We start from the raw sequence: 26,624 nt of genomic DNA on the forward strand, positions 1-26,624 counted from the left end.
GTGGTTAAGGGCTAGGGTGGTGGTTAAGGGCTAGGGTGGTGGTTAAGGGTTAGGGTGGTGGTTAAGGGTTAGGGTGGTGGTTAAGGGTTAGGGTTAGGTGGTGGTTAAGGGTTAGGGTGGTGGTTAAGGGTTAGGGTGGTGGTTAAGGGTTAGGGTTAGGGTGGTGGTTAAGGGTTAGGATGGTGGTTAAGTGTTAGGGTGGTGGTTAAGGGTTAGGGTGGTGGTTAAGTGTTAGGGTGGTGGTTAAGGGTTAGGATGGTGGTTAGGGATTTAAGTGTTTAACTGTTTAGTTAAGGGTTAGGGTGGTGGTTAAGCGTTAGGGTGGTGGTTAATGGTTAGGGTGGTGGTTAAGGGTTAGGGTGGTGGTTAAGGGTTAGGGTGGTGGTTAAGGGTTAGGGTGGTGGTTAAGGGTTAGGGTGGTGGTTAAGGGTTAGGGTGGTGGTTAAGGGTTAGGGTGGTGGTTAAGGGTTAGGGTTAGGGTGGTGGTTAAGGGTTAGGGTGGTGGTTAAGGTTTAGGGTGGTGGTTAAGGGTTAAGGTGGTGGTTAAGGTTTAGGGTGGTGGTTAAGGGTTAGGGTTAGGGTGGTGGTTAAGGGTTAGGGTGGTGGTTAAGGGCTAGGGTGGTGGTTAAGGGTTAGGGTTAGGGTGGTGGTTAAGGTTTAGGGTGGTGGTTAAGGGTTAGGGTTAGGGTGGTGGTTAAGGGTGTGGGTGGTGGTTAAGGGTTAGGGTGGAGGTTAAGGGTTAGGGTGGTGGTTAAGGGTTAGGGTGGTGGTTAGGGTTAGGGTGGTGGTTAAGGGTTAGGGTGGTGGTTAAGGGTTAGGGTGGTGGTTAAGGGTTAGGGTGGTGGTTAAGGGTTAGGGTGGTGGTTAAGGGTTAGGGTTAGGGTGGTGTTAAGGGTTAGGGTGGTGGTTAAGGGTTAGGGTGATGGTAAGGGTTAGGGTGGTGGTTAAGGGTTAGGGTTAGGGTGGTGGTTAAGGGTTAGGGTGGTGGTTAAGGGTTAGGGTGGTGGTTAAGGGTTAGGTGGTGGTTAAGGGTTAGGGTCGTGGTTAAGGGTTAGGGTGGTGGTTAAGGGTTAGGGTGGTGGTTAAGGGTTAGGGTGGTGGTTAAGGGTTAGGGTGGTGGTTAAGGTTTTAGGGTGGTGGTTAAGGGTTAGGGTGGTGGTTAATGGTTAGGGTGGTGGTTAAGGGTTAGGGTGGTGGTTAAGGGTTAGGGTGGTGGTTAAGGGTTAGGGTTAGGGTGGTGGTTAAGGGTTAGGGTGGTGGTTAAGGTTTAGGGTTAGGGTGGTGGTTAAGGGTTAGGGTGGTGGTTAAGGGCTAGGGTGGTGGTTAGGGTTAGGGTGGTAGTTAAGGGTCAGGGTGGTGGTTAAGGGTTAGGGTGGTGGTTAAGCGTTAGGGTGGTGGTTAAGGGCTAGGGTGGTGGTTAAGGGTTAGGGTGGTAGTTAAGGGTCAGGGTGGTGGTTAAGGGTTAGGGTGGTGGTTAAGCGTTAGGGTGGTGGTTAAGGGTTAGGGTGGTGGTTAAGGGCTAGGGTGGTGGTTAAGGGTTAGGGTGGTGGTTAAGGGTTAGGGTGGTGGTTAAGGTTTAGGGTAGGGTGGTGGTTAAGGGTTAGGGTGGTGGTTAAGGGTTAGGGTGGTGGTTAAGGGTTAGGGTGGTGGTTAAGGGTTAGGGTGGTGGTTAAGGGTTAGGTTAGGGTGGTGGTTAAGGTTTAGGGTGGTGGTTAAGGGTTAGGGTGGTGGTTAAGGGTTAGGTTAGGGTGGTGGTTAAGGGTTAGGGTGGTGGTTAAGGGCTAGGGTGGTGGTTAAGGGTTAGGGTGGTGGTTAAGGGCTAGGGTGGTGGTTAAGGGTTAGGGTGGTGGTTAAGGGTTAGGGTGGTGGTTAAGGGTTAGGGTTAGGGTGGTGGTTAAGGTTTAGGGTGGTGGTTAAGGGCTAGGGTGGTGGTTAAGGGTTAGGGTGGTGGTTAAGGGCTAGGGTGGTGGTTAAGGGTTAGGGTGGTGGTTAAGGGTTAGGGTGGTGGTTAAGGGTTAGGGTGGTGGTTAAGGGCTAGGGTGGTGGTTAAGGGTTAGGGTGGTGGTTAAGGGTTAGGGTGGTGGTTAAGGGTTAGGGCTAGGGTGGTGGTTAAGGGGCTAGGGTGGTGGTTAAGGGCTAGGGTGGTAGTTAAGGGTTAGGGTGGTGGTTAAGGGCTAGGGTGGTGGTTAAGGGTTAGGGTGGTGGTTAAGGGTTAGGGTGGTGGTTAAGGTTAGGGTAGGTTGGTTGGTTAAGGTTTAGGGTGGTGGTTAAGTGTTAGGGTGGTGGTTAAGGTTTAGGGTTAGGGTGGTGGTTAAGGGTTAGGGTGGTGGTTAAGGGTTAGGGTGGTGGTTAGGGTTAGGGTGGTAGTTAAGGGTCAGGGTGGTGGTTAAGGTTTAGGGTTAGGGTGGTGGTTAAGGGCTAGGGTGGTGGTTAAGGGTTAGGGTGGTGGTTAAGGGTTAGGGTGGTGGTTAAGGGTTAGGGTGGTGGTTAAGGGTTAGGGTGGTGGTTAAGGGCTAGGGTTAGGGTTAGGGTGGTGGTTAAGGGCTAGGGTGGTGGTTAGGGTTAGGGTGGTGGTTAAGGGTTAGGGTGGTGGTTAAGGGTTAGGGTGGTGGTTAAAGGCTAGGGTGGTGGTTAAGGGCTAGGATAGTGGTTAAGGTTTAGGGTTAGGGTGGTGGTTAAGGGTTAGGGTGGTGGTTAAGGGCTAGGGTGGTGGTTAGGGTTAGGGTGGTAGTTAAGGGTCAGGGTGGTGGTTAAGGGTTAGGGTGGTGGTTAAGCGTTAGGGTGGTAGTTAAGGGTTATGGTGGTGGTTAAGCGTTAGGGTGGTGGTTAAGGGCTAGGATAGTGGTTAAGGTTTAGGGTTAGGGTGGTGGTTAAGGGTTAGGGTGGTGGTTAAGGGCTAGTGTGGTGTTAGGGTTAGGGTGGTAGTTAAGGGTCAGGGTGGTGGTTAAGGGTTAGGGTGGTGGTTAAGCGTTAGGGTGGTAGTTAAGGGTTATGGTGGTGGTTAAGCGTTAGGGTGGTGGTTAAGGGTTAGGGTGGTGGTTAAGCGTTAGGGTGGTGGTTAAGGGTTATGGTGGTGGTTAAGCGTTAGGGTGGTGGTTAAGGGTGTGGGTGGTGGTTAAGGGTTAGGGTGGTGGTTAAGTGTTAGGGTGGAGGTTAAGGGTGTGGGTGGTGGTTAAGGGTTAGGGTGGTGGTTAAGGTTTAGGGTGGTGGTTAAGGGTTAGGGTGGTGGTTAAGGGTTAGGGTGGTGGTTAAGGGTGTGGGTGGTGGTTAAGGGTTAGGGTGGTGGTTAAGGGTTAGGGTGGTGGTTAAGGGTTAGGGTTAGGGTGGTGGTTAAGGGTTAGGGTGGTGGTTAAGGGTTATGGTGGTGGTTAAGCGTTAGGGTGGTGGTTAAGGGTGTGGGTGGTGGTAAGGGTTAGGGTGGTGGTTAAGGGTTAGGGTGGTGGTTAAGGGTTAGGGTTAGGGTGGTGGTTAAGGGTTAGGGTGGTGGTTAAGGGTTAGGGTGGTGGTTAAGGTTTAGGGTGGTGGTTAAGGGTTAGGGTGGTGGTTAAGGGTTAGGGTGGTGGTTAAGGGTTAGGGTTAGGGTGGTGGTTAAGGGTTAGGGTGGTGGTTAAGGGTTAGGGTGTGGTTAAGGTTTAGGGTGGTGGTTAAGGGTTAGGGTGGTGGTTAAGGGTTAGGGTGGTGGTTAAAGGGTTAGGGTGGTGGTTAAGGGTTAGGTTTAGGGTGGTGGTTAAGGTTTAGGGTGGTGGTTAAGGGCTAGGGTGGTGGTTAAGGGTTAGGTTTAGGGTGGTGGTTAAGGTTTAGGGTGGTGGTTAAGGGTTAAGGTGGTGGTTAAGGTTTAGGGTGGTGGTTAAGGGTTAGGGTTAGGGTGGTGGTTAAGGGTTAGGGTGGTGGTTAAGGGTTAGGGTGGTGGTTAAGGGTTAGGGTTAGGGTGGTGGTTAAGGGCTAGGGTGATGGTTAAGGGTTAGGGTGGTGGTTAAGGGTTAGGGTGGTGGTTAAGGGTTAGGGTGGTGGTTAAGGGTTAGGGTGGTGGTTAAGGGTGTGGGTGGTGGTTAAGGGTTAGGGTGGTGGTTAAGGGTTAGGTGGTGGTTAAGGTTTAGGGTGGTGGTTAATGGTTAGGGTGGTGGTTAATGGTTAGGGTGGTGGTGGTTAAGGGTTAAGGTGGTGGTTAAGGTTTAGGGTGGTGGTTAAGGGTTAGGGTTAGGGTGGTGGTTAAGGGCTAGGGTGATGGTTAAGGGTTAGGGTGGTGGTTAAGGGTTAGGGTGGTGGTTAAGGGTGTGGGTGGTGGTTAAGGGTTAGGGTGGTGGTTAAGGGTTAGGGTGGTGGTTAAGGGTTAAGGTGGTGGTTAAGGTTTAGGGTGGTGGTTAAGGGTTAGGGTGGTGGTTAATGTTAGGGTGGTGGTTAAGGGTTAAGTGGTGGTTAAGGTTTAGGATGGTGGTTAAGGTTAGGGTGGTGGTTAAGGGTTAGGGTTAGGGTGGTGGTTAAGGGTTAGGGTGGTGGTTAAGGGTTAGGGTTAGGGTGGTGGTTAAGGGTTAGGGTGGTGGTTAAGGGTTAGGGTTAGGGTGGTGGTTAAGGGTGTGGGTGGTGGTTAAGGGTTAGGGTTAGGGTGGTGGTTAAGGGTGTGGGTGGTGGTTAAGGGTTAGGGTGGTGGTTAAGGGTTAGGGTGGTGGTTAAGGGTTAGGGTTGGGTTGGTGGTTAAGGCTAGGGTGGTGGTTAAAGGCTAGGGTGGTGGTTAAGGGCTAGGATAGTGTTAAGGTTTAGCGTTAGGGTGGTGGTTAAGGGTTAGGGTGGTGGTTAAGGGCTAGGGTGGTGGTTGGGGTTAGGGTGGTAGTTAAGGGTCAGGGTGGTGGTTAAGGGTTAGGGTGGTGGTTAAGCGTTAGGGTGGTGGTTAAGGGTTAGAGTGGTGGTTAAGGGTTAGGGTGGTGGTTAATGGTTAAGGTGGTGGTTAAGGTTTAGGGTGGTGGTTAAGGGCTAGGATAGTGGTTAAGGTTTAGGGTTAGGGTGGTGGTTAAGGGTTAGGGTGGTGGTTAAGGGCTAGGGTGGTGGTTAGGTTAGGGTGGTAGTTAAGGGTCAGGGTGGTGGTTAAGGGTTATGGTGGTGGTTAAGCGTTAGGGTGGTAGTTAAGGGTTATGGTGGTGGTTAAGCGTTAGGGTGGTGGTTAAGGGCTAGGATAGTGGTTAAGGTTTAGGGTTAGGGTGGTGGTTAAGGGTTAGGGTGGTGGTTAAGGGCTAGGGTGGTGGTTAGGGTTAGGGTGGTAGTTAAGGGTCAGGGTGGTGGTTAAGGGTTAGGGTGGTGGTTAAGCGTTAGGGTGGTAGTTAAGGGTTATGGTGGTGGTTAAGCGTTAGGGTGGTGGTTAAGGGTTAGGGTGGTGGTTAAGCGTTAGGGTGGTGGTTAAGGGTTATGGTGGTGGTTAAGCGTTAGGGTGGTGGTTAAGGGTGTGGGTGGTGGTTAAGGGTTAGGGTGGTGGTTAAGTGTTAGGGTGGTGGTTAAGGGTGTGGGTGGTGGTTAAGGGTTAGGGTGGTGGTTAAGGTTTAGGGTGGTGGTTAAGGGTTAGGGTGGTGGTTAAGGGTTAGGGTGGTGGTTAAGGGTGTGGGTGGTGGTTAAGGGTTAGGGTGGTGGTTAAGGGTTAGGGTGGTGGTTAAGGGTTAGGGTTAGGGTGGTGGTTAAGGGTTAGGGTGGTGGTTAAGGGTTATGGTGGTGGTTAAGCGTTAGGGTGGTGGTTAAGGGTGTGGGTGGTGGTTAAGGGTTAGGGTGGTGGTTAAGGGTTAGGGTGGTGGTTAAGGGTTAGGGTTAGGGTGGTGGTTAAGGGTTAGGGTGGTGGTTAAGGGATAGGGTGGTGGTTAAGGTTTAGGGTGGTGGTTAAGGGTTAGGGTGGTGGTTAAGGGTTAGGGTGGTGGTTAAGGGTTAGGGTTAGGGTGGTGGTTAAGGGTTAGGGTGGTGGTTAAGGGTTAGGGTGGTGGTTAAGGTTTAGGGTGGTGGTTAAGGGTTAGGGTGGTGGTTAAGGGTTAGGGTGGTGGTTAAGGGTTAGGGTGGTGGTTAAGGGTTAGGTTTAGGGTGGTGGTTAAGGTTTAGGGTGGTGGTTAAGGGCTAGGGTGGTGGTTAAGGGTTAGGTTTAGGGTGGTGGTTAAGGTTTAGGGTGGTGGTTAAGGGTTAAGGTGGTGGTTAAGGGTTAGGGGTTAGGGTGGTGGTTAAGGGTTAGGGTGGTGGTTAAGGGTTAGGGTGGTGGTTAAGGGTTAGGGTTAGGGTGGTGGTTAAGGGCTAGGGTGATGGTTAAGGGTTAGGGTGGTGGTTAAGGGTTAGGGTGGTGGTTAAGGGTTAGGGTGGTGGTTAAGGGTTAGGGTGGTGGTTAAGGGTGTGGGTGGTGGTTAAGGGTTAGGGTGGTGGTTAAGGGTTAAGGTGGTGGTTAAGGTTTAGGGTGGTGGTTAAGGGTTAGGGTGGTGGTTAATGGTTAGGGTGGTGGTTAAGGGTTAAGGTGGTGGTTAAGGTTTAGGGTGGTGGTTAAGGGTTAGGGTTAGGGTGGTGGTTAAGGGCTAGGGTGATGGTTAAGGGTTAGGGTGGTGGTTAAGGGTTAGGGTGGTGGTTAAGGGTGTGGGTGGTGGTTAAGGGTTAGGGTGGTGGTTAAGGGTTAGGGTGGTGGTTAAGGGTTAAGGTGGTGGTAAAGGTTTAGGGTGGTGGTTAAGGGTTAGGGTGGTGGTTAATGGTTAGGGTGGTGGTTAAGGGTTAAGGTGGTGGTTAAGGTTTAGGGATGGTGGTTAAGGGTTAGGGTGGTGGTTAAGGGTTAGGGTTAGGGTGGTGGTTAAGGGTTAGGGTGGTGGTTAAGGGTTAGGGTTAGGGTGGTGGTTAAGGGTTAGGGTGGTGGTTAAGGGTTAGGGTTAGGGTGGTGGTTAAGGGTGTGGGTGGTGGTTAAGGGTTAGGGTTAGGGTGGTGGTTAAGGGTGTGGGTGGTGGTTAAGGGTTAGGGTGGTGGTTAAGGGTTAGGGTGGTGGTTAAGGGTTAGGGTTAGGGTGGTGGTTAAGGGCTAGGGTGGTGGTTAAAGGCTTGGGTGGTGGTTAAGGGCTAGGATAGTGGTTAAGGTTTAGCGTTAGGGTGGTGGTTAAGGGTTAGGGTGGTGGTTAAGGGCTAGGGTGGTGGTTGGGGTTAGGGTGGTAGTTAAGGGTCAGGGTGGTGGTTAAGGGTTAGGGTGGTGGTTAAGCGTTAGGGTGGTGGTTAAGGGTTAGAGTGGTGGTTAAGGGTTAGGGTGGTGGTTAATGGTTAAGGTGGTGGTTAAGGTTTAGGGTGGTGGTTAAGGGTTAGGGTGGTGGTTAATGGTTAGGGTGGTGGTTAAGGGTTAAGGTGGTGGTTAAGGTTTAGGGTGGTGGTTAAGGGTTAGGGTGGTGGTTAAGGGCTAGGGTGATGGTTAAGGGTTAGGGTGGTGGTTAAGGGTTAGGGTGGTGGTTAAGGGTGTGGGTGGTAGTTAAGGGTTAGGGTGGTGGTTAAGGGTGGTGGTTAAGCGTTAGGGTGGTGGTTAAGGGTTAGAGTGGTGGTTAAGCGTTAGGGTGGTGGTTAAGGGTTAGGGTGGTGGTTAAGGGTTAGGGTGGTGGTTAAGGGTTAGGGTTAGGGTGGTGGTTAAGGGTTAGGGTGGTGGTTAAGGGTTAGGGTGGTGGTTAAGGGTTAGGGTGGTGGTTAAGGGTTAGGGTGGTGGTTAAGGGTTAGGGTGGTGGTTAAGGGTTAGAGTGGTGGTTAAGGGTTAGGGTGGTGGTTAAGGGCTAGGGTGGTGGTTAAGGGTTAGGGTTAGGGGGGTGGTTAAGGGTTAGGGTGGTGGTTAAGGGTTAGGGTGGTGGTTAAGGGTTAGGGTGGTGGTTAAGGGTTAGGGTTAGGGTGGTATTTAAGGGTTAGGGTTAGGGTGGTGGTTAAGGGCTAGGGTGGTGGTTAAGGGCTAGGGTGGTGGTTAAGGGTTAGGGTGGTGGTTAAGGGTTAGGGTGGTGGTTAGGGTTAGGGTTAGGGTGGTGGTTAAGGGTTAGGGTTAGGGTGGTGGTTAAGGGTTAGGGTGGTGGTTAAGGGTTAGGGTGGTGGTTAAGGGTTAGGGTGGTGGTTAAGGGTTAGGGTGGTGGTTAAGGGTTAGGGTGGTGGTTAAGGGTTAGGGTGGTAGTTAAGGGTTAGGGTGGTGGTTAAGGGTTAGGGTGGTGGTTAAGGGTTAGGGTGGTGGTTAAGGGTTATGGTGGTGGTTAAGGGTTAGGGTGGTGGGTAAGGGTTATGGTGGTGGTTAAGGGTTAGGGTGGTGGTTAAGGGTTAGGGTGGTGGTTAGGGTTAGGGTGGTGGTTAAGGGTTAGGGTGGTGGTTAAGGGTTATGGTGGTGGTTAAGGGTTAGGGTGGTGGTTAAGGGTTAGGGTGGTGGTTAAGGGTTAGGGTGGTGGTTAAGGGTTAGGGTGGTGGTTAAGGGTTAGGGTGGTGGTTAAGGGTTAGGGTGGTGGTTAAGGGTTATGGTGGTGGTTAAGGGTTAGGGTGGTGGTTAAGGGTTATGGTGGTGGTTAAGGGTTAGGGTGGTGGTTAAGGGTTAGGGTGGTGGTTAGGGTTAGGGTGGTGGTTAAGGGTTAGGGTGGTGGTTAAGGGTTATGGGTCGTAGTGTCAGGGTTAGGGTGGTGGTTAAGGGTTAGGGTGGTGGTTAAAGGGTGTGGGTGGTGGTTAAGGGTTAGGGTGGTGGTTAAGGGCTAGGGTGGTGGTTAAGGGTTAGGGTGGTGGTTAAGGGTTAGGGGTAGGGTGGTGGGTCAGGGTTAGGGTGGTGGTTAAGGGCTAGGGTGGTGGTTAAGGGCTAGGGTGGTGGTTAAGGGTTAGGGTGGTGGTTAAGGGTTAGGGTTAGGGTGGTATTTAAGGGTTAGGGTTAGGGTGGTGGTTAAGGGCTAGGGTGGTGGTTAAGGGCTAGGGTGGTGGTTAAGGGTTAGGGTTAGGGTGGTGGTTAAGGGTTAGGGTGGTGGTTAAGGGTTAGGGTGGTGGTTAAGGGTTAGGGTGGTGGTTAAGGGTAAGGGGTGGTGGTTAAGGGTTAGGGTTAGGGTGGTGGTTAAGGGCTAGGGTGGTGGTTAAGGGCTAGGGTTAGGGTGGTGGTTAAGGGTTAGGGTGGTGGTTAAGGGTTAGGGTGGTGGTTAAGGGTTAGGGTTAGGGTGGTGGTTAAGGGCTAGGGTGGTGGTTAAGGGCTAGGGTTAGGGTGGTGGTTAAGGGTTAGGGTGGTGGTTAATGGTTAGGGTGGTGGTTAAGGGTTAAGGTGGTGGTTAAGGTTTAGGATGGTGGTTAAGGGTTAGGGTGGTGGTTAAGGGTTAGGGTTAGGGTGGTGGTTAAGGGTTAGGGTGGTGGTTAAGGGTTAGGGTTAGGGTGGTGGTTAAGGGTTAGGGTGGTGGTTAAGGGTTAGGGTTAGGGTGGTGTAAGGGTGTGGGTGGTGGTTAAGGGTTAGGGTTAGGGTGGTGGTTAAGGGTGTGGGTGGTGGTTAAGGGTTAGGGTGGTGGTTAAGGGTTAGGGTTAGGGTGGTGGTTAAGGGCTAGGGTGGTGGTTAAAGGCTAGGGTGGTGGTTAAGGGCTAGGATAGTGGTTAAGGTTTAGGGTTAGGGTGGTGGTTAAGGGTTTGTTAGGGTTAGGGTTAAGGGCTAGGGTGGTGTTTAAGGGCTAGGGTGATGGTTAAGGGTTAGGGTGGTGGTTAAGGGTTAAGGTGGTGGTTAAGGGTTAGAGTGGTGGTTAAGGGTTAGGGTGGTGGTTAAGGGTTAGGGTGGTGGTTAAGGGTTAGGGTGGTATTTAAGGGTTAGGGTTAGGGTGGTGGTTAAGGGTTAGGGTGGTGGTTAAGGGTTAGGGTGGTGGTTAAGGGTTAGGGTGGTGGTTAAGGGTTAGGGTTAGGGTGGTGGTTAAGGGCTAGGGTGATGGTTAAGGGTTAGGGTGGTGGTTAAGGGCTAGGGTGGTGGTTAAGGGTTAAGGTGGTGGTTAAGGGTTAGAGTGGTGGTTAAGGGTTAGGGTGGTGGTTAAGGGTTAGGGTGGAGGTTAAGGGTTAGGGTGGTGGTTAAGGGTTAGGGTGGTGATTAAGGGTTAGGGTGGTGGTTAAGGGTTAGGGTTAGGGTGGTGGTTAAGGGTTAGGGTGGTGGTTAAGGGTGTGGGTGGTGGTTAAGGGTTAGGGTTAGGGTGGTGGTTAAGGGTTAGGGTGGTGGTTAAGGGTTAGGGTGTTGGTTAGGGGTGGTGGTTAAGGGTTAGGGTGGTGGTTAAGGGTTAGGGTGGTGGTCATGGGTTAGGGTTAGGGTGGTGGTTAAGGGTTAGGGTGGTGGTTAAGGGTTAGGGTGGTGGTTAAGGGTTAGGGTTAGGGTGGTGGTTAAGGGTTAGGGTGGTGGTTAAGGGCTAGGGTGGTGGTTAAGGGTTAGGGTGGTGGTTAAGGGTTAAGTGTTAGGGTGGTGGTTAAGGGTTAGGGGGGTGTTTAAGGGTTAGGGTGGTGGTTAAGTGTTAGGGTGGTGGTTAAGGGTTAGGGTGGTGGTTAAGGGTTAGGGTGGTGGTTAAGGGTTAGGGTGGTGGTTAAGGGCTAGGGTGGTGGTTAAGGGTTATGGTGGTGGTTAAGGGTTAGGGTGGTGGTTAAGGGTTAGGGTGGTGGTTAAGGGTTAGGGTGGTGGTTAAGGGTTAGGGTGGTGGTTAAGGGCTAGGGTGGTGGTTAAGGGTTAGGGTGGTGGTTAAGGGTTAGGGTGGTGGTTAAGGGTTAGGGTGGTGGTTAAGTGTTAGGGTGGTGGTTAAGGGTTAGGGTGGTGGTTAAGGGTTAGGGTGGTGGTTAAGGGTTAGGGTGGTGGTTAAGGGTTAGGGTGGTGGTTAAGGGCTAGGGTGGTGGTTAAGAGTTAGGGTGGTCGTTAATTGTTAGGGTGGTGGTTAAGGGTTAGGGTGGTGGTTAAGGGTTAGGGTGGTGGTTAAGGGTTAGGGTTAGGGTGGTGGTTAAGGGTTAGGGTGGTGGTTAAGGGTTAGGGTGGTGGTTAAGGGTTAGGGTGGTGGTTAAGGGTTAGGGTGGTGGTTAAGGGCTAGGGTGGTGGTTAAGGGCTAGGGTGGTGGTTAAGGGTTAGGGTGGTGGTTAAGGGTTAGGGTTAGGGTGGTGGTTAAGGGTTAGGGTGGTGGTTAATGGTTAGGGTGGTGGTTAAGGGTTAGGGTGGTGGTTAATGGTTAGGGTGGTGGTTAAGGGTTAGGGTGGTGGTTAAGGGTTAGCGTGGTGGTTAAGGGTTAGGGTGGTGGTTAAGGGTTAGGGTTAGGGTGGTGGTTAAGGGTTAGGGTGGTGGTTAAGGGTTAGGGTGGTGGTTAAGGGTTAGGGTGGTGGTTAAGGGTTAGGGTGGTGGTTAAGGGTTAGGGTGGTGGTTAAGGGTTAGGGTGGTGGTTAAGGGTTAGGGTGGTGGTTAAGGGTTAGGGTTAGGGTGGTGGTTAAGGGTTAGGGTTAGGGTGGTGGTTAAGGGTTAGGGTGGTGGTTAAGGGTGTGGGTGGTGGTTAAGGGTTAGGGTGGTGGTTAAGGGTTAGGGTTAGGGTGGTGGTTAAGGGCTAGGGTGGTGGTTAAGGGTTAAGGTGGTGGTTAAGGGTTAGAGTGGTGGTTAAGGGTTAGGGTGGTGGTTAAGGGTTAGGGTGGAGGTTAAGGGTTAGGGTGGTGGTTAAGGGTTAGGGTGGTGGTTAAGGGTTAGGGTGGTGGTTAAGGGTTAGGGTGGTGGTTAAGGGTTAGGGTTAGGGTGGTGGTTAAGGGCTAGGGTGATGGTTAAGGGTTAGGGTGGTGGTTAAGGGCTAGGGTGGTGGTTAAGGGTTAGGGTTAGGGTGGTGGTTAAGGGCTAGGGTGGTGGTTAAGGGTTAGGGTGGTGGTTAAGGTTTAGGGTGGTGGTTAAGGTTTAGGGTGGTGGTTAAGGGTTAGGGTGGTGGTTAAGGGTTAGGGTGGTTGTTAAGGGTTAGGGTGGTGGTTAAGGGTTAGGGTGGTGGTTAAGGGTTAGGTTGGTGGTTAAGGGTTAGGGTTAGGGTGGTGGTTAAGGGTTAGGGTTAGGGTGGTGGTTAAGGGTTAGGGTGGTGGTTAAGGGTTAGGGTGGTGGTTAAGGGTTAGGGTGGTGGTTAAGGGTTAGGGTGGTGGTTAAGGGTTAGGGTGGTGGTTAAGGGTTATGGTGGTGGTTAAGGGTTAGGGTGGTGGTTAAGGGTTAGGGTGGTGGTTAGGGTTAGGGTGGTGGTTAAGGGTTAGGGTGGTGGTTAAGGGTTATGGTGGTGGTTAAGGGTTAGGGTGGTGGTTAAGGGTTAGGGTGGTGGTTAAGGGTGTGGTTGGTGGTTAAGGGTTAGGGTGGTGGTTAAGGGCTAGGGTGGTGGTTAAGGGTTAGGGTGGTGGTTAAGGGTTAGGGTTAGGGTGGTGGTTAAGGGTTAGGGTGGTGGTTAAGGGTTAGGGTGGTGGTTAAGGGTTAGGGTGGTGGTTAAGGGTTAGGGTGGTGGTTAAGGGTTAGGGTTAGGGTGGTGGTTAAGAGCCAGGGTGGTGGTTAAGGGCTAGGGTTAGGGTGGTGGTTAAGGGTTAGGGTGGTGGTTAAGGGTTAGGGTGGTGGTTAAGGGTTAGGGTTAGGGTGGTGGTTAAGGGCTAGGGTGGTGGTTAAGGGCTAGGGTTAGGGTGGTGGTTAAGGGTTAGGGTGGTGGTAAAGGGTTAGGGTGGTGGTTAAGGGTTAGGGTGGTGGTTAAGGGTGTGGGTGATGGTTAAGGGTTAGGGTGGTGGTTAAGGGCTAGGGTGGTGGTTAAGGGTTAGGGTGGTGGTTAAGGGTTAGGGTTAGGGTGGTGGTTAAGGGTTAGGGTGGTGGTTAAGGGTTAGGGTTAGGGTGGTGGTTAAGGGCAAGGGTGGTGGTTAAAGGCTAGGGTGGTGGTTAAGGGCTAGGATAGTGGTTAAGGTTTAGGGTTAGGGATGTGGTTAAGGGTTAGGGTGGTGGTTAAGGGCTAGGGTGGTGGTTGGGGTTAGGGTGGTAGTTAAGGGTCAGGGTGGTGGTTAAGGGTTAGGGTGGTGGTTAAGCGTTAGGGTGGTGGTTAAGGGTTAGAGTGGTGGTTAAGGGTTAGGGTGGTGGTTAATGGTTAGGGTGGTGGTTAAGCGTTAGGGTGGTGGTTAAGGGTTAGAGTGGTGGTTAAGCGTTAGGGTGGTGGTTAAGGGTTAGGGTGGTGGTTAAGGGTTAGGGTGGTGGTTAAGGGTTAGGGTTAGGGTGGTGGTTAAGGGTTAGGGTGGTGGTTAAGGGTTAGGGTGGTGGTTAAGGGTTAGGGTGGTGGTTAAGGGTTAGGGTGGTGGTTAAGGGTTAGGGTGGTGGTTAAGGGTTAGGGTGGTGGTTAAGGGTTAGGGTGGTGGTTAAGGGTTAGGGTTAGGGTGGTGGTTAAGGGTTAGGGTGGTGGTTAAGGGTTAGGGTGGTGGTTAAGGGTTAGGGTGGTGGTTAAGGGTTATGGTGGTGTTTAAGGGTTAGGGTGGTGGTTAAGGGTTAGGGTGGTGGTTAGGGTTAGGGTGGTGGTTAAGGGTTAGGGTGGTGGTTAAGGGTTATGGTGGTGGTTAAGGGTTAGGGTGGTGGTTAAGGGTTAGGGTTAGGGTGGTGGTTAAGGGTTAGGGTGGTGGTTAAGGGTTAGGGTGGTGGTTAAGGGTTAGGGTGGTGGTTAAGGGTTAGGGTTAGGGTGGTGGTTAAGGGTTAGGGTGGTGGTTAAGGGTTAGAGTGGTGGTTAAGGGTTAGGGTGGTGGTTAAGGGTGTGGGTGGTGGTTAAGGGTTAGGGTGGTGGTTAAGGGCTAGGGTGGTGGTTAAGGGTTAGGATGGTGGTTAAGGGTTAGAGTTAGGGTGGTATTTAAGGGTTAGGGTTAGGTTGGTGGTTAAGGGCTAGGGTGGTGGTTAAGGGCTAGGGTTAGGGTGGTGGTTAAGGGTTAGGGTGGTGGTTAAGGGTTAGGGTGGTGGTTAAGGGTTAGGGTGATGTTTAAGGGTTAGGGTGGTGGTAAAGGGTTAGGGTGGTGGTTAAGGGTTAGGGTGGTGGTTAAGGGTGTGGGTGATGGTTAAGGGTTAGGGTGGTGGTTAAGGGCTAGGGTGGTGGTTAAGGGTTAGGGTGGTGGTTAAGGGTTAGGGTTAGGGTGGTGGTTAAGGGTTAGGGTGGTGGTTAAGGGTGTGGGTGATGGTTAAGGGCTAGGGTGGTGGTTAAGGGCTAGGGTGATGGTTAAGGGTTAGGGTGGTGGTTAAGGGTTAGGGTGGTGGTTAAGGGTTAGGGTTAGGGTGGTGGTTAAGGGTTAGGGTGGTGGTTAAGGGTTAGGGTGGTGGTTAAGGGTTAGGGTGGTGGTTAAGGGTTATGGTGGTGTTTAAGGGTTAGGGTGGTGGTTAAGGGTTAGGGTGGTGGTTAGGGTTAGGGTGGTGGTTAAGGGTTAGGGTGGTGGTTAAGGGTTATGGTGGTGGTTAAGGGTTAGGGTGGTGGTTAAGGGTTAGGGTTAGGGTGGTGGTTAAGGGTTAGGGTGGTGGTTAAGGGTTAGGGTGGTGGTTAAGGGTTAGGGTGGTGGTTAAGGGTTAGGGTTAGGGTGGTGGTTAAGGGTTAGGGTGGTGGTTAAGGGTTAGAGTGGTGGTTAAGGGTTAGGGTGGTGGTTAAGGGTGTGGGTGGTGGTTAAGGGTTAGGGTGGTGGTTAAGGGCTAGGGTGGTGGTTAAGGGTTAGGGTGGTGGTTAAGGGTTAGGGTTAGGGTGGTATTTAAGGGTTAGGGTTAGGTTGGTGGTTAAGGGCTAGGGTGGTGGTTAAGGGCTAGGGTTAGGGTGGTGGTTAAGGGTTAGGGTGGTGGTTAAGGGTTAGGGTGATGTTTAAGGGTTAGGGTGGTGGTAAAGGGTTAGGGTGGTGGTTAAGGGTTAGGGTGGTGGTTAAGGGCTAGGGTGGTGGTTAAGGGTTAGGGTTAGGGTGGTGGTTAAGGGTTAGGGTGGTGGTTAAGGGCTAGGGTGGTGGTTAAGGGTTAGGGTGGTGGTTAAGGGTTAGGGTGGTGGTTAAGGGTTAGGGTGATGTTTAAGGGTTAGGGTGGTGGTAAAGGGTTAGGGTGGTGGTTAAGGGTTAGGGTTAGGGTGGTAGTTAAGGGTTAGGGTTAGGGTGGTGGTTAAGGGCTAGGGTGGTGGTTAAGGGCTAGGGTTAGGGTGGTGGTTAAGGGTTAGGGTTAGGGTGGTGGTTAAGGGTTAGGGTGATGTTTAAGGGTTAGGGTGGTGGTAAAGGGTTAGGGTGGTGGTTAAGGGTTAGGGTTAGGGTGGTAGTTAAGGGTTAGGGTTAGGGTGGTGGTTAAGGGTTAGGGTGGTGGTTAAGGGTTAGGGTGGTGGTTAAGGGTTAGGGTGGTAGTTAAGGGTTAGGGTGGTGGTTAAGGGTTAGGGTGATGGTTAAGGTTTAGGGTGGTGGTTAAGGGTGTGGGTGATGGTTAAGGGTTAGGGTGGTGGTTAAGGGTTAGGGTGGTGGTTAAGGGTTAGGGTGGTGGTTAAGGGTTAGGGTGGTGGTTAAGGGTTAGGGTGGTTAAGGGTTAGGGTGGCGGTTAAGGGTGGTGGTTAAGGGTTAGGGTTAGGGTTAAGGGTTAGGGTGGTGGTTAAGGGTTAGGGTTAGGGTTAAGGGCTAGGGTGGTGTTTAAGGGCTAGGGTGGTGGTTAAGGGTTAGGGTGGTGGTTAAGGGTTAAGGTGGTGGTTAAGGGTTAGAGTGGTGGTTAAGGGTTAGGGTGGTGGTTAAGGGTTAGGGTGGTGGTTAAGGGTTAGGGTGGTATTTAAGGGTTAGGGTTAGGGTGGTGGTTAAGGGTTAGGGTGGTGGTTAAGGGTTAGGGTGGTGGTTAAGGGTTAGGGTGGTGGTTAAGGGTTAGGGTTAGGGTGGTGGTTAAGGGCTAGGGTGATGGTTAAGGGTTAGGGTGGTGGTTAAGGGCTAGGGTGGTGGTTAAGGGTTAAGGTGGTGGTTAAGGGTTAGAGTGGTGGTTAAGGGTTAGGGTGGTGGTTAAGGGTTAGGGTGGAGGTTAAGGGTTAGGGTGGTGGTTAAGGGTTAGGGTGGTGATTAAGGGTTAGGGTGGTGGTTAAGGGTTAGGGTTAGGGTGGTGGTTAAGGGTTAGGGTGGTGGTTAAGGGTGTGGGTGGTGGTTAAGGGTTAGGGTTAGGGTGGTGGTTAAGGGTTAGGGTGGTGGTTAAGGGTTAGGGTGGTGGTTAAGGGTTAGGGTGGTGGTTAAGGGTTAGGGTGGTGGTCAAGGGTTAGGGTTAGGGTGGTGGTTAAGGGTTAGGGTGGTGGTTAAGGGTTAGGGTGGTGGTTAAGGGTTAGGGTTAGGGTGGTGGTTAAGGGTTAGGGTGGTGGTTAAGGGTTAGGGTTAGGGTGGTGGTTAAGGGTTAGGGTGGTGGTTAAGGGCTAGGGTGGTGGTTAAGGGTTAGGGTGGTGGTTAAGGGTTAAGTGTTAGGGTGGTGGTTAAGGGTTAGGGTGGTGTTTAAGGGTTAGGGTGGTGGTTAAGTGTTAGGGTGGTGGTTAAGGGTTAGGGTGGTGGTTAAGGGTTAGGGTGGTGGTTAAGGGCTAGGGTGGTGGTTAAGGGTTAGGGTGGTGGTTAAGGGTTAGGGTGGTGGTTAAGGGTTAGGGTGGTGGTTAAGGGTTAGGGTGGTGGTTAAGGGTTAGGGTGGTGGTTAAGGGCTAGGGTGGTGGTTAAGGGTTAGGGTGGTGGTTAAGGGTTAGGGTGGTGGTTAAGGGTTAGGGTGGTGGTTAAGTGTTAGGGTGGTGGTTAAGGGTTAGGGTGGTGGTTAAGGGTTAGGGTGGTGGTTAAGGGTTAGGGTGGTGGTTAAGGGTTAGGGTGGTGGTTAAGGGCTAGGGTGGTGGTTAAGAGTTAGGGTGGTCGTTAATTGTTAGGGTGGTGGTTAAGGGTTAGGGTGGTGGTTAAGGGTTAGGGTGGTGGTTAAGGGTTAGGGTTAGGGTGGTGGTTAAGGGTTAGGGTGGTGGTTAAGGGTTAGGGTGGTGGTTAAGGGTTAGGGTGGTGGTTAAGGGTTAGGGTGGTGGTTAAGGGCTAGGGTGGTGGTTAAGGGCTAGGGTGGTGGTTAAGGGTTAGGGTGGTGGTTAAGGGTTAGGGTTAGGGTGGTGGTTAAGGGTTAGGGTGGTGGTTAATGGTTAGGGTGGTGGTTAAGGGTTAGGGTGGTGGTTAATGGTTAGGGTGGTGGTTAAGGGTTAGGGTGGTGGTTAAGGGTTAGGGTGGTGGTTAAGGGTTAGGGTGGTGGTTAAGGGTTAGGGTTAGGGTGGTGGTTAAGGGTTAGGGTGGTGGTTAAGGGTTAGGGTGCTGGTTAAGGGTTAGGGTGGTGGTTAAGGGTTAGGGTGGTGGTTAAGGGTTAGGGTGGTGGTTAAGGGTGTGGGTGGTGGTTAAGGGTTAGGGTGGTGGTTAAGGGTTAGGGTTAGGGTGGTGGTTAAGGGTTAGGGTGGTGGTTAAGGGTTAGGGTTAGGGTGGTGGTTAAGGGCTAGGGTGGTGGTTAAGGGTTAGGGTGGTGGTTAAGGTTTAGGGTGGTGGTTAAGGGTTAGGGTGGTGGTTAATGGTTAGGGTGGTGGTTAAGGGCTAGGGTGATGGTTAAGGGTTAGGGTGGTGGTTAAGGGCTAGGGTGGTGGTTAAGGGCTAGGGTGGTAGTTAAGGGTTAGGGTGGTGGTTAAGGGTTAGGGTGGTGGTTAAGGGTTAGGGTTAGGGTGGTGGTTAAGGGTTAGGGTGGTGGTTAAGGGTTAGGGTGGTGGTTAAGGGCTAGGGTGGTGGTTAAGGGCTAGGGTGATGGTTAAGGGTTAGGGTGGTGGTTAAGGGTTAGGGTGGTGGTTAAGGGTTAGGGTGGTGGTTAAGGGTTAGGGTGGTGGTTAAGGGTTATGGTGGTGGTTAAGGGTTAGGGTGGTGGTTAAGGGTTAGGGTGGTGGTTAAGGGTTAGGGTGGTGGTTAAGGGTTAGGGTGGTGGTTAAGGGTTAGGGTGGTGGTTAAGGGTTAGGGTGGTGGTTAAGGGTTAGGGTGGTGGTTAAGGGTTAGGGTGGTGGTTAAGGGTTAGGGTTAGGGTGGTGGTTAAGGGTTAGGGTGGTGGTTAAGGGTTAGGGTTAGGGTGGTGGTTAAGGGTTAGGGTGGTGGTTAAGGGTGTGGGTGGTGGTTAAGGGTTAGGGTGGTGGTTAAGGGTTAGGGTTAGGGTGGTGGTTAAGGGTTAGGGTGGTGGTTATAAGGGTTAGGGTTAGGGTGGTGGTTAAGGGCTAGGGTGGTGGTTAAGGGTTAGGGTGGTGGTTAATGGTTAAGGTGGTGGTTAAGGGTTAGGGTGGTGGTTAATGGTTAGGGTGGTGGTTAAGGGCTAGGGTGATGGTTAAGGGTTAGGGTGGTGGTTAAGGGCTAGGGTGGTGGTTAAGGGCTAGGGTGGTAGTTAAGGGTTAGGGTGGTGGTTAAGGGTTAGGGTGGTGGTTAAGGGTTAGGGTTAGGGTGGTGGTTAAGGGTTAGGGTGGTGGTTAAGGGTTAGGGTGGTGGTTAAGGGCTAGGGTGGTGGTTAAGGGCTAGGGTGATGGTTAAGGGTTAGGGTGGTGGTTAAGGGCTAGGGTGGTGGTTAAGGGTTAGGGTGGTGGTTAAGGGTTAGGGTTAGGGTGGTGGTTAAGGGTTAGGGTGGTGGTTAAGGGTTAGGGTGGTGGTTAAGGGTTAGGGTGGTGGTTAAGGGTTAGGGTGGTGGTTAGGGTTAGGGTGGTGGTTAAGGGTTAGGGTGGTGGTTAAGGGTTAGGGTGGTGGTTAGGGTTAGGGTGGTGGTTAAGGGTTAGGGTTAGGGTGGTGGTTAGGGTTAGGGTGGTGGTTAAGGGTTAGGGTTAGGGTGGTGGTTAGGGTTAGGGTTAGGATGGTGGTTAGGGTTAGGGTGGTGGTTAAGGGTTAGGGTTAGGGTGGTGGTTAGGGTTAGGGTGGTGGTTAAGGGTTAGGGTGGTGGTTAAGGGTTAAGGTTAGTGTGGTGGTTAAGGGTTAGGGTTAGGGTGGTGGTTAAGGGTTAGGGTTAGTGTGATGGTTAAGGGTTAGGGTTAGGGTGGTGGTTAAGGGTTAGGGTTAGGGTGGTGGTTAAGGGTTAGGGTTAGGGTGGTGGTTAGGGTTATGGTGGTGGTTAAGGGTTAGGGTTAGGGTGGTGGTTAGGGTTAGTGTGGTGGTTAAGGGTTAGGGTGGTGGTTAAGGGTTAGGGTTAGTGTGGTGGTTAAGGGTTAGGGTGGTGGTTAAGGGTTAGGGTTAGGGTGGTGGTTAAGGGTTAGGGTTAGTGTGGTGGTTAAGGTTTAGGGTGGTGGTTAAGGGTTAGGGTTAGGGTGGTGGTTAAGGGTTAGGGTGGTGGTTAAGGGTTAGGGTTAGGGTGGTGGTTAAGGGATAGGGTGGTGGTTAAGGGTTAGGGTGGTGGTTAAGGGTTAGGGTGGTGGTTAAGGGTTAGGGTGGTGGTTAAGGGTTAGGGTGGTGGTTAAGGGTTAGGGTGGTGGTTAAGGGTTAGGGTGGTGGTTAAGTGTTAGGGTGGTGGTTAAGGGTTAGGGTGGTGGTTAAGGGTTAGGGTGGTGGTTAAGGGTTAGGGTGGTGGTTAAGGGTTAGGGTTGTGGTTAAGGGTTAGGGTGGTGGTTAAGGGCTAGGGTGGTGGTTAAGGGTTAGGGTTAGGGTGGTGGTTAAGGGTTAGGGTGGTGGTTAAGGGTTAGGGTGGTGGTTAAGGGTCAGGGTTAGGGTGGTGGTTAAGGGTTAGGGTGGTGGTTAAGGGTTAGGGTGGTGGTTAAGGGTTAGGGTGGTGGTTAAGGGTTAGGGTGGTGGTTAAGGGTTAGGGTGGTGGTTAAGGGTTAGGGTGGTAGTTAAGGGTTAGGGTGGTGGTTAAGGGTTAGGGTGGTGGTTAAGGGTTAGAGTGGTGGTTAAGGGTTAGGGTGGTGGTTAAGGGTTAGGGTGGTGGTTAAGGGTTAGGGTGGTGGTTAAGGGTTAGGGGTAGGGTGGTGGTTAAGGGTTAGGGTGGTGGTTAAGGGTTAGGGTTAGGGTGGTGGTTAAGGGTTAGGGTTAGGGTGGTGGTTAAGGGTTAGGGTTAGGGTGGTGGTTAAGGGTTAGGGTTAGGGTGGTGGTTAAGGGTTAGGGGTAGGGTAGTGGTTAAGGGTTAGGGTGGTGGTTAGGGTTAGGGTGGTGGTTAAGGGTTAGGGGTAGGGTGGTGGTTAAGGGTTAGGGTGGTGGTTAAGGTTTAGGGTTAGGGTGGTGGTTAAGGGTTAGGGTGGTGTTTAAGGGTTAGGGTGGTGGTTAAGGTTAGGGTGGTGGTTAAGGGTTAGGGTGGTGGTTAGGGTTAGGGTGGTGGTTAAGGTTAGGGTGGTGGTTAAGGGTTAGGGTGGTGGTTAGGGTTAGGGTGGTGGTTAAGGTTTAGGGTTAGGGTGGTGGTTAAGGGTTAGGGTGGTGGTTAAGGGTTAGGGTGGTGGTTAGGGTTAGGGTGGTGGTTAAGGGTTAGGGGTAGGGTGGTGGTTAAGGGTTAGGGTGGTGGTTAAGGTTTAGGGTTAGGGTGGTGGTTAAGGGTTAGGGTGGTGTTTAAGGGTTAGGGGTAGGGTGGTGGTTAAGGGTTAGGGGTAGGGTGGTGGTTAAGGGTTAGGGTGGTGGTTAAGGGTTAGGGTGGTGGTTAAGGGTTAGGGTGGTGGTTAAGGGTTAGGGTGATGGTTAAGGGCTAGGGTGGTGGTTAAGGGTTAGGGTTAGGGTGGTGGTTAAGGGTTAGGGTGGTGGTTAAGGGTTAGGGTGGTGGTTAAGGGCTAGGATGGTGGTTAAGGGTTAGGGTGGTGGTTAAGGGTTAGAGTGGTGGTTAAGGGCTAGGGTGGTGGTTAAGGGTTAGGGTGGTGGTTAAAGGTTAGAGTGGTGGTTAAGGGTTAGGGTGGTGGTTAAGGGTTAGGGTAGTGGTTAAGGGTTAGGGTGGTGGTTAAGGGTTAGGGTAGTGGTTAAGGGTTAGGGTGGTGGTTAAGGGTTAGGGTGGTGGTTAAGGGTTAGGGTTAGGGTGGTGGTTAAGGGTTAGGGTGGTGGTTAAGGGTTAGGGTGGTGGTTAAGGGTTAGGGTGGTGGTTAAGGGTTAGGGTGGTGGTTAACGGTTAGGGTAGTGGTTAAGGGTTAGGGTGGTGGTTAAGGGTTAGGGTAGTGGTTAAGGGTTAGGGTTAGGGTGGTGGTTAAGGGTTAGGGTGGTGGTTAAGGGTTAGGGTGGTGGTTAAGGGTTAGGGTGGTGGTTAAGGGTTAGGGTGGTGGTTAAGGGTTAGGGTTAGGGTGGTGGTTAAGGGTTAGGGTGGTGGTTAAGGGTTAGGGTTAGGGTGGTGGTTAAGGGTTAGGGTGGTGGTAAAACATTGCAGGAATGTTGTGGTAAAACATTGCAGGAATGTTGTGGTAAAACATTGCAGGAATGTTTGGACAGTGGTTGGATTGTGACTAGGTATACATTGGAAATGGTTATGGCTAGGGTGAGAAAAGCAATTTACTTTTTACCATACTCATGGTGAGTATGTCGCGACTTAAGCAGCAGTTCCTCAATTTGGCCTGTCTGTTGACAAGGTATTGAATTCAGCTTGTAAAGAGAGTCGATCCCTGTACACATTTAGGGATGGTGAGGTGGCGTAAGTACTGTCTAACTGTAAAATAAGTTTTCTCAGTTCAGAGACTCTCTATTTCAAATGTTTTCTTTTCAAAACTAGTGTATCAAATGATTTGACCTCTTCATGTAGGCCTTAAATGTCTCCCACAGAACAGATGCTGAAACGTCAGAGGTGTCGTTAGTAGCTATAAAAACATCAATCTGAGCAGTCAGAATGTTGTCAAAAGAGTCCCACCACCAACTAATAGCTCTAAAGTCAGAAGGGGCGTGATCAGATATGACAATGGAATGGTATGAGCATGAGCATACAGAGGAAAGAGTACCACCAGTGCCCAGTACCAGTAGTGCCAGCACCATGCATCAGGCCTACAGTGTGCCTCGCCTGTCCGAGCCTTCCTCCTCTACAGCGCTGCTGGATGCAGAGCCTTCCTCCTCTCCAGCGCTGCCGGAGTCTCCCGCCTGTTTAGCGCTGCCAGAGCCTTCCTCCTCTACAGCGCTGTCAAAAGAGTCCCACCACCAACTGATAGCTCTAAAGTCAGAAGGGGCGTGATCAGATATGACAATGGAATGGTATGAGCATGAGCAGAGGAAATAAGTCTTGTCCAAGAAGAAGAAGTAATCAACGTGGGGTATAAGTGTGATGGACACGGAATAAAAATGTATATTCCCTACTAGTTGGATTGAAAAAACGGCCAGAGGTCTGTAACGGTAAACTCTTCAAAAAAAGTTTGAAAAATACCCTTAGCAGACTTAGAAGGTGTGCGGATTTTGTTGGAGGAACGATCCAAAGTGGGGCGGCAGGGTAGCCTAGTGGTTAGAGCGTTGGACTAGTAACCGGAAGGTTTCAAGTTCAAACCCCCGAGCTGACGAGGTACAAATCTGTCGTTCTGCCCCTGAACAGGCAGTTAACCCACTAGGCCGTCATTAAAAATAAGCATTTGTTCTTAACTGACTTGCCTAGTTAAATAAATAAATAAACAGATTTTAAAGGATTAAACCAGCAATTAAAATCACCTGCCAAGATGAATAAGTGTGTGAGGTCATATCTGGAAGTAAAGACAGAACATTTTCGTCATCCTATTTTGCCGCATAGACATTGGCAAGGATTCTGCCAGTGACAATAATATATCTGCCATTGGGCATCTAAATTAACATGGGAAGAAACAAAGGGCACCGATATCTGTATCAGAATTGTTGCTCCCTCTTGATTTATTTTTGAAAAGTCGAGTGATCAAGTGGTTAAGGAAAATTAGTGTATCGTTTTAAATGTCGGAAGACTGAACCTGACATACGAGAAAAAAATAATAACACAAAAAAACTGTTGAACTTCCTGCTGAAGCGTCGTCCCAAACAAGACTTGTGCACCCCCCTCTAGTATATAAGCTCCTACATACTCTCCAGGAAACGTACTAGATCCAGCAGTCAGACTAAATTCTTACCAAGTGGAGAGTTGTGACAATTATATTATAAAAGATAAAAATATATATAGAGTACCAGTCAAAACTGATTTCAGACTGCACTTGAAGAAACTTTCAAAGTTCTTGATTTCCTGATTGACTGATCTATCTTAAAGTAATGATGGACTGTCATTTTCTCCTTGCTTATTTGAGCTGTTCTTGCCATAATATAGACTTGATCTTTCGCCAAATAGGGATATCTTCTGTATACCACCCGTACCTTGTCACAACACAACTGATTGGCTCAAACGCATTAAGGAAAGACATTTCACAAATTAACTTTTAACAAGGCACACCAGTTAATTTAAATGTATTCCAGGTGACTACCCATGAAGCTGGTTGATAGAATGCCAAGAGTGTGCAAAGCTCTGATCAAGGCAAAGGGTGGCTACTTTTGTTGAACACTTTTTTGGTTACTACGTGATTCCATATGTGTTATTTTATAGTTTTGATGTCTTCACTACTATTCTACAATGTAAAAAATAGTAAACAGTCCTCCAGTTTCAACTGTTCTGCCTTATTATTATTCGACCATGCTGGTCATTTATGAACATTTGAACATCTTGGCCATGTTCTGTTATAATCTCCACCCGGCACAGCCAGAAGAGGACTGGCCACCCCACATGTGCTCTCTCTAATTCTCTTTCTCTCTTTCTTTCTCTCTCTCGGAGGACCTGAGCCCTAGGAACATGCCCCAGGACTACCTGACATGATGACTCCTTGCTGTCCCCAGTCCACCTGGCCGTGCTGCTGCTCCAGTTTCAACTGTTCTGCCTTATTATTATTCGACCATGCTGGTCATTTATGAACATTTGAACATCTTGGCCATGTTCTGTTATAATCTCCACCCGACACAGCCAGAAGCCTGGTTCCTCTCTAGGTTTCTTCCTAGGTTTTGGCCTTTCTAGGGAGTTTTTCCTAGCCACCGTGCTTCTACACCTGCATTGCTTGCTGTTTGGGGTTTTAGGCTGGGTTTCTGTACAGCACTTTGAGATATCAGCTGATGTACGAAGAGCTATATAAATACATTTGATTTGATCTGATTTAAACATAAAGAAAAACCCTTGAATGAGTAGGTGTGTCCAAACTTTTGACTGGTACTGTACTTGGTAAACAGCAGGTGTGGACTAACAGTAAAATGCTTACTTCCCAACAACGCAGAGAGAAAGAAAATAGAGAAATAATAGAAAAATAAAACACGTAATAATAGATACAGTAATGAGTAGCGACATGTGTTTGTGTTTGTGTTTGTGTGTTTGTGTTTGTGTGTGGACTACAACAGTACTACTAAATCATTTACTTTTTGATTGGACCCCCACTGATGCCAATTATGCAATTATGTCCTCAAGGCTTGTAAGAAGAATGAGCAATAGCTTCTCTTTTTCTCTGTTTACCCTAACGAACCCCTTCATTCTGTCAGCTAACTTTTAACACACAAAGAAGTACTGTCATATTTAACATGGTCAATTCATGAGCGTGAATAAGAATTAAGTAGAAAAGGATAGCCAGTTTTTTTCTATTGTGAAGAGATGAGCATTTTGTGCGTGAGTGAAAAACGAGTGATAATTGGTAATGGTTGGGCTCAATTTTGCGGCTGTTCCCCCATGATGAAAGGGGTGAGTTAGCACTGATCTAGCTAATGATAAGCACAATCATAGGCAAGCCCATGCTTCAGCCTATTTATTTATAGCCGCTACATCAGTTGGGCTACAGGTGATAATACGGTAACACTTTGGATAAATAAAATAAAATAAAATCTCATTTAATTTGTCACATGCGCCGAATACAACGGGTATTACAGTAAATGCTTACAATACAAGCCCTTAATGCTTTATATATAAAACAATACAAGCCCTTAATGCTTTATATATAAAACAATACAAGCCCTTAATGTTTTATATATAAAACAATACAAGCCCTTAATACTTTATATATAAAACAAAACAAGCCCTTAATGCTTTATAAATAAATATATAAAAAATAAGTGTTAAGTAAAAAATAGATGATAGAAAATGAATGTAACAAATAATTAAACCGCAGCAGGGTGTACCTGTGCAGGGGCACCGGTTAGTCGAGGTAATTGACGTAATATGTACATGTAGGTAGAGTTAAAGTGACTATGCATAGATAATAAACTGAGAGTAGCAGCAGGGTAAAAGAGGTGTCTGGGTAGCCCTTTGATTAGCTGGTCAGCAGTCTTATGACTTGGGGGTAGAAGCTGTTAAAGAGCCTCTTGGACCTAGACTTGGCGCTCCGGTACCGCTTGCCGTGCGGTAGCAGAGAAAACAGTATATGACTAGGGTGGCTGGGGTCTTTGACAATTTTTAGGGCCTTCCTCTGACACCGCCTGGTACAAAGGTCCTGGATGGCAGGAAGCTTGGCCCCCAGTGATGTACTGGGCCATACGCACTACCCTCTGTAGTGCCTTGTGGTCGGGAGGCCGAACAGTTGCCATACTAGACACTGATGCAACCAGTCAAGATGTTCTCGATGGTTCAGCTGTAGAACCTTTTGAGGATCTGAGGACCCATGCCAAATCTTTTTAGTTTCCTGAGGGGGAATAGGCTTTGTCGTGACCCCATCACAACTATCTTACTGTGTTTGGACCATGATAGTTTGTTGTTGAAGTGGACACCAAGGAACGTGAAGCTCTCAACCTGCTCGACTACAGCCCCGTCAATGAGAATGGGGGTGTGCTCGGTCCTCCTTTTCCTTTAGTCCACAATCATCTCCTTTGTCTTGATCACGTTGAGGGAGAGGTTGTTGTCCAGGTACCACATGACCAGGTCTCTGACCTCCTCCCTATAGGCTGTCTCATCGTTGTCGGTGATCAGGCCTACCACTGTTGTGTCGTCAGCAAACTTGATGATGGTGTTGGAGACGTGCCTGGCCGTGCAGTCCTGAGTGAACAGGGAGTACAGGAGGGGACTGGGCATTAATTCCTGAGGGACCCCCGTGTTGAGGATTAGCATGGCGGATGCGTTGTTCCCTATCCTTACCACCTGGGGGCGGCCCGTTAGGAAGTCCAGGATCCAGTTGCAGAGGGAGGTGTTTAGTCCCAGGGTCCTTAGCTTATTGATGAGCTTTGAGGGCATTATGGCGTTGAACGCTGAACTGTAGTCAATGAATAGCATTCTCACATAGGTGTTCCTTTTGTCCAGGTGGGAAAGGGCAGTGTTGAGTGCAATAGAGACGGCATCATCTGTGGATCTGTTTGGGCGGTACTCAAATTGAGTGGGTCTAGGGTTTCTGGGATAATGGTGTTGATGTGAGCCATGACCAGCCTTTCAAAGCACTTCATGGCTACAGACGTGAGTGCTACGGGTCAGTAGTCATTAAGGCAAGTTACCTTAGTGTTCTTGTGCACAGGGACTATGTTGGTCTGCTTGAAACATGGTGGTATTACAGACTCAGTCAGGGACAGGTTGAAAATGTCAGTGAAGATACTTGTCAGTTGGTCAGCGCATGCTCAGAGTACACGTCCTGGTAATCCGTCTGGCCCTGCGGCCTTGTGAATATTGACCTGTTTAAAGGTCTTACTCACATCGGCTATGGAGAGCGTGATCAGACAGTCGTCCGGAACAGCTGGTGCTCTCATGCATGTTTCAGTGTTACTTGCCTCGAAGCGAGCATGGCTGATTTCTTTTGATTTTCCCACGATGTCAAGCAAAGAGGCACTGAATTTGAAGGTAGG

Source organism: Oncorhynchus mykiss, chromosome 10 (genome assembly GCF_057628025.1).
Source record: "Oncorhynchus mykiss isolate SJ-2025 chromosome 10, ASM5762802v1, whole genome shotgun sequence".
NCBI lineage: Eukaryota > Metazoa > Chordata > Actinopteri > Salmoniformes > Salmonidae > Oncorhynchus > Oncorhynchus mykiss.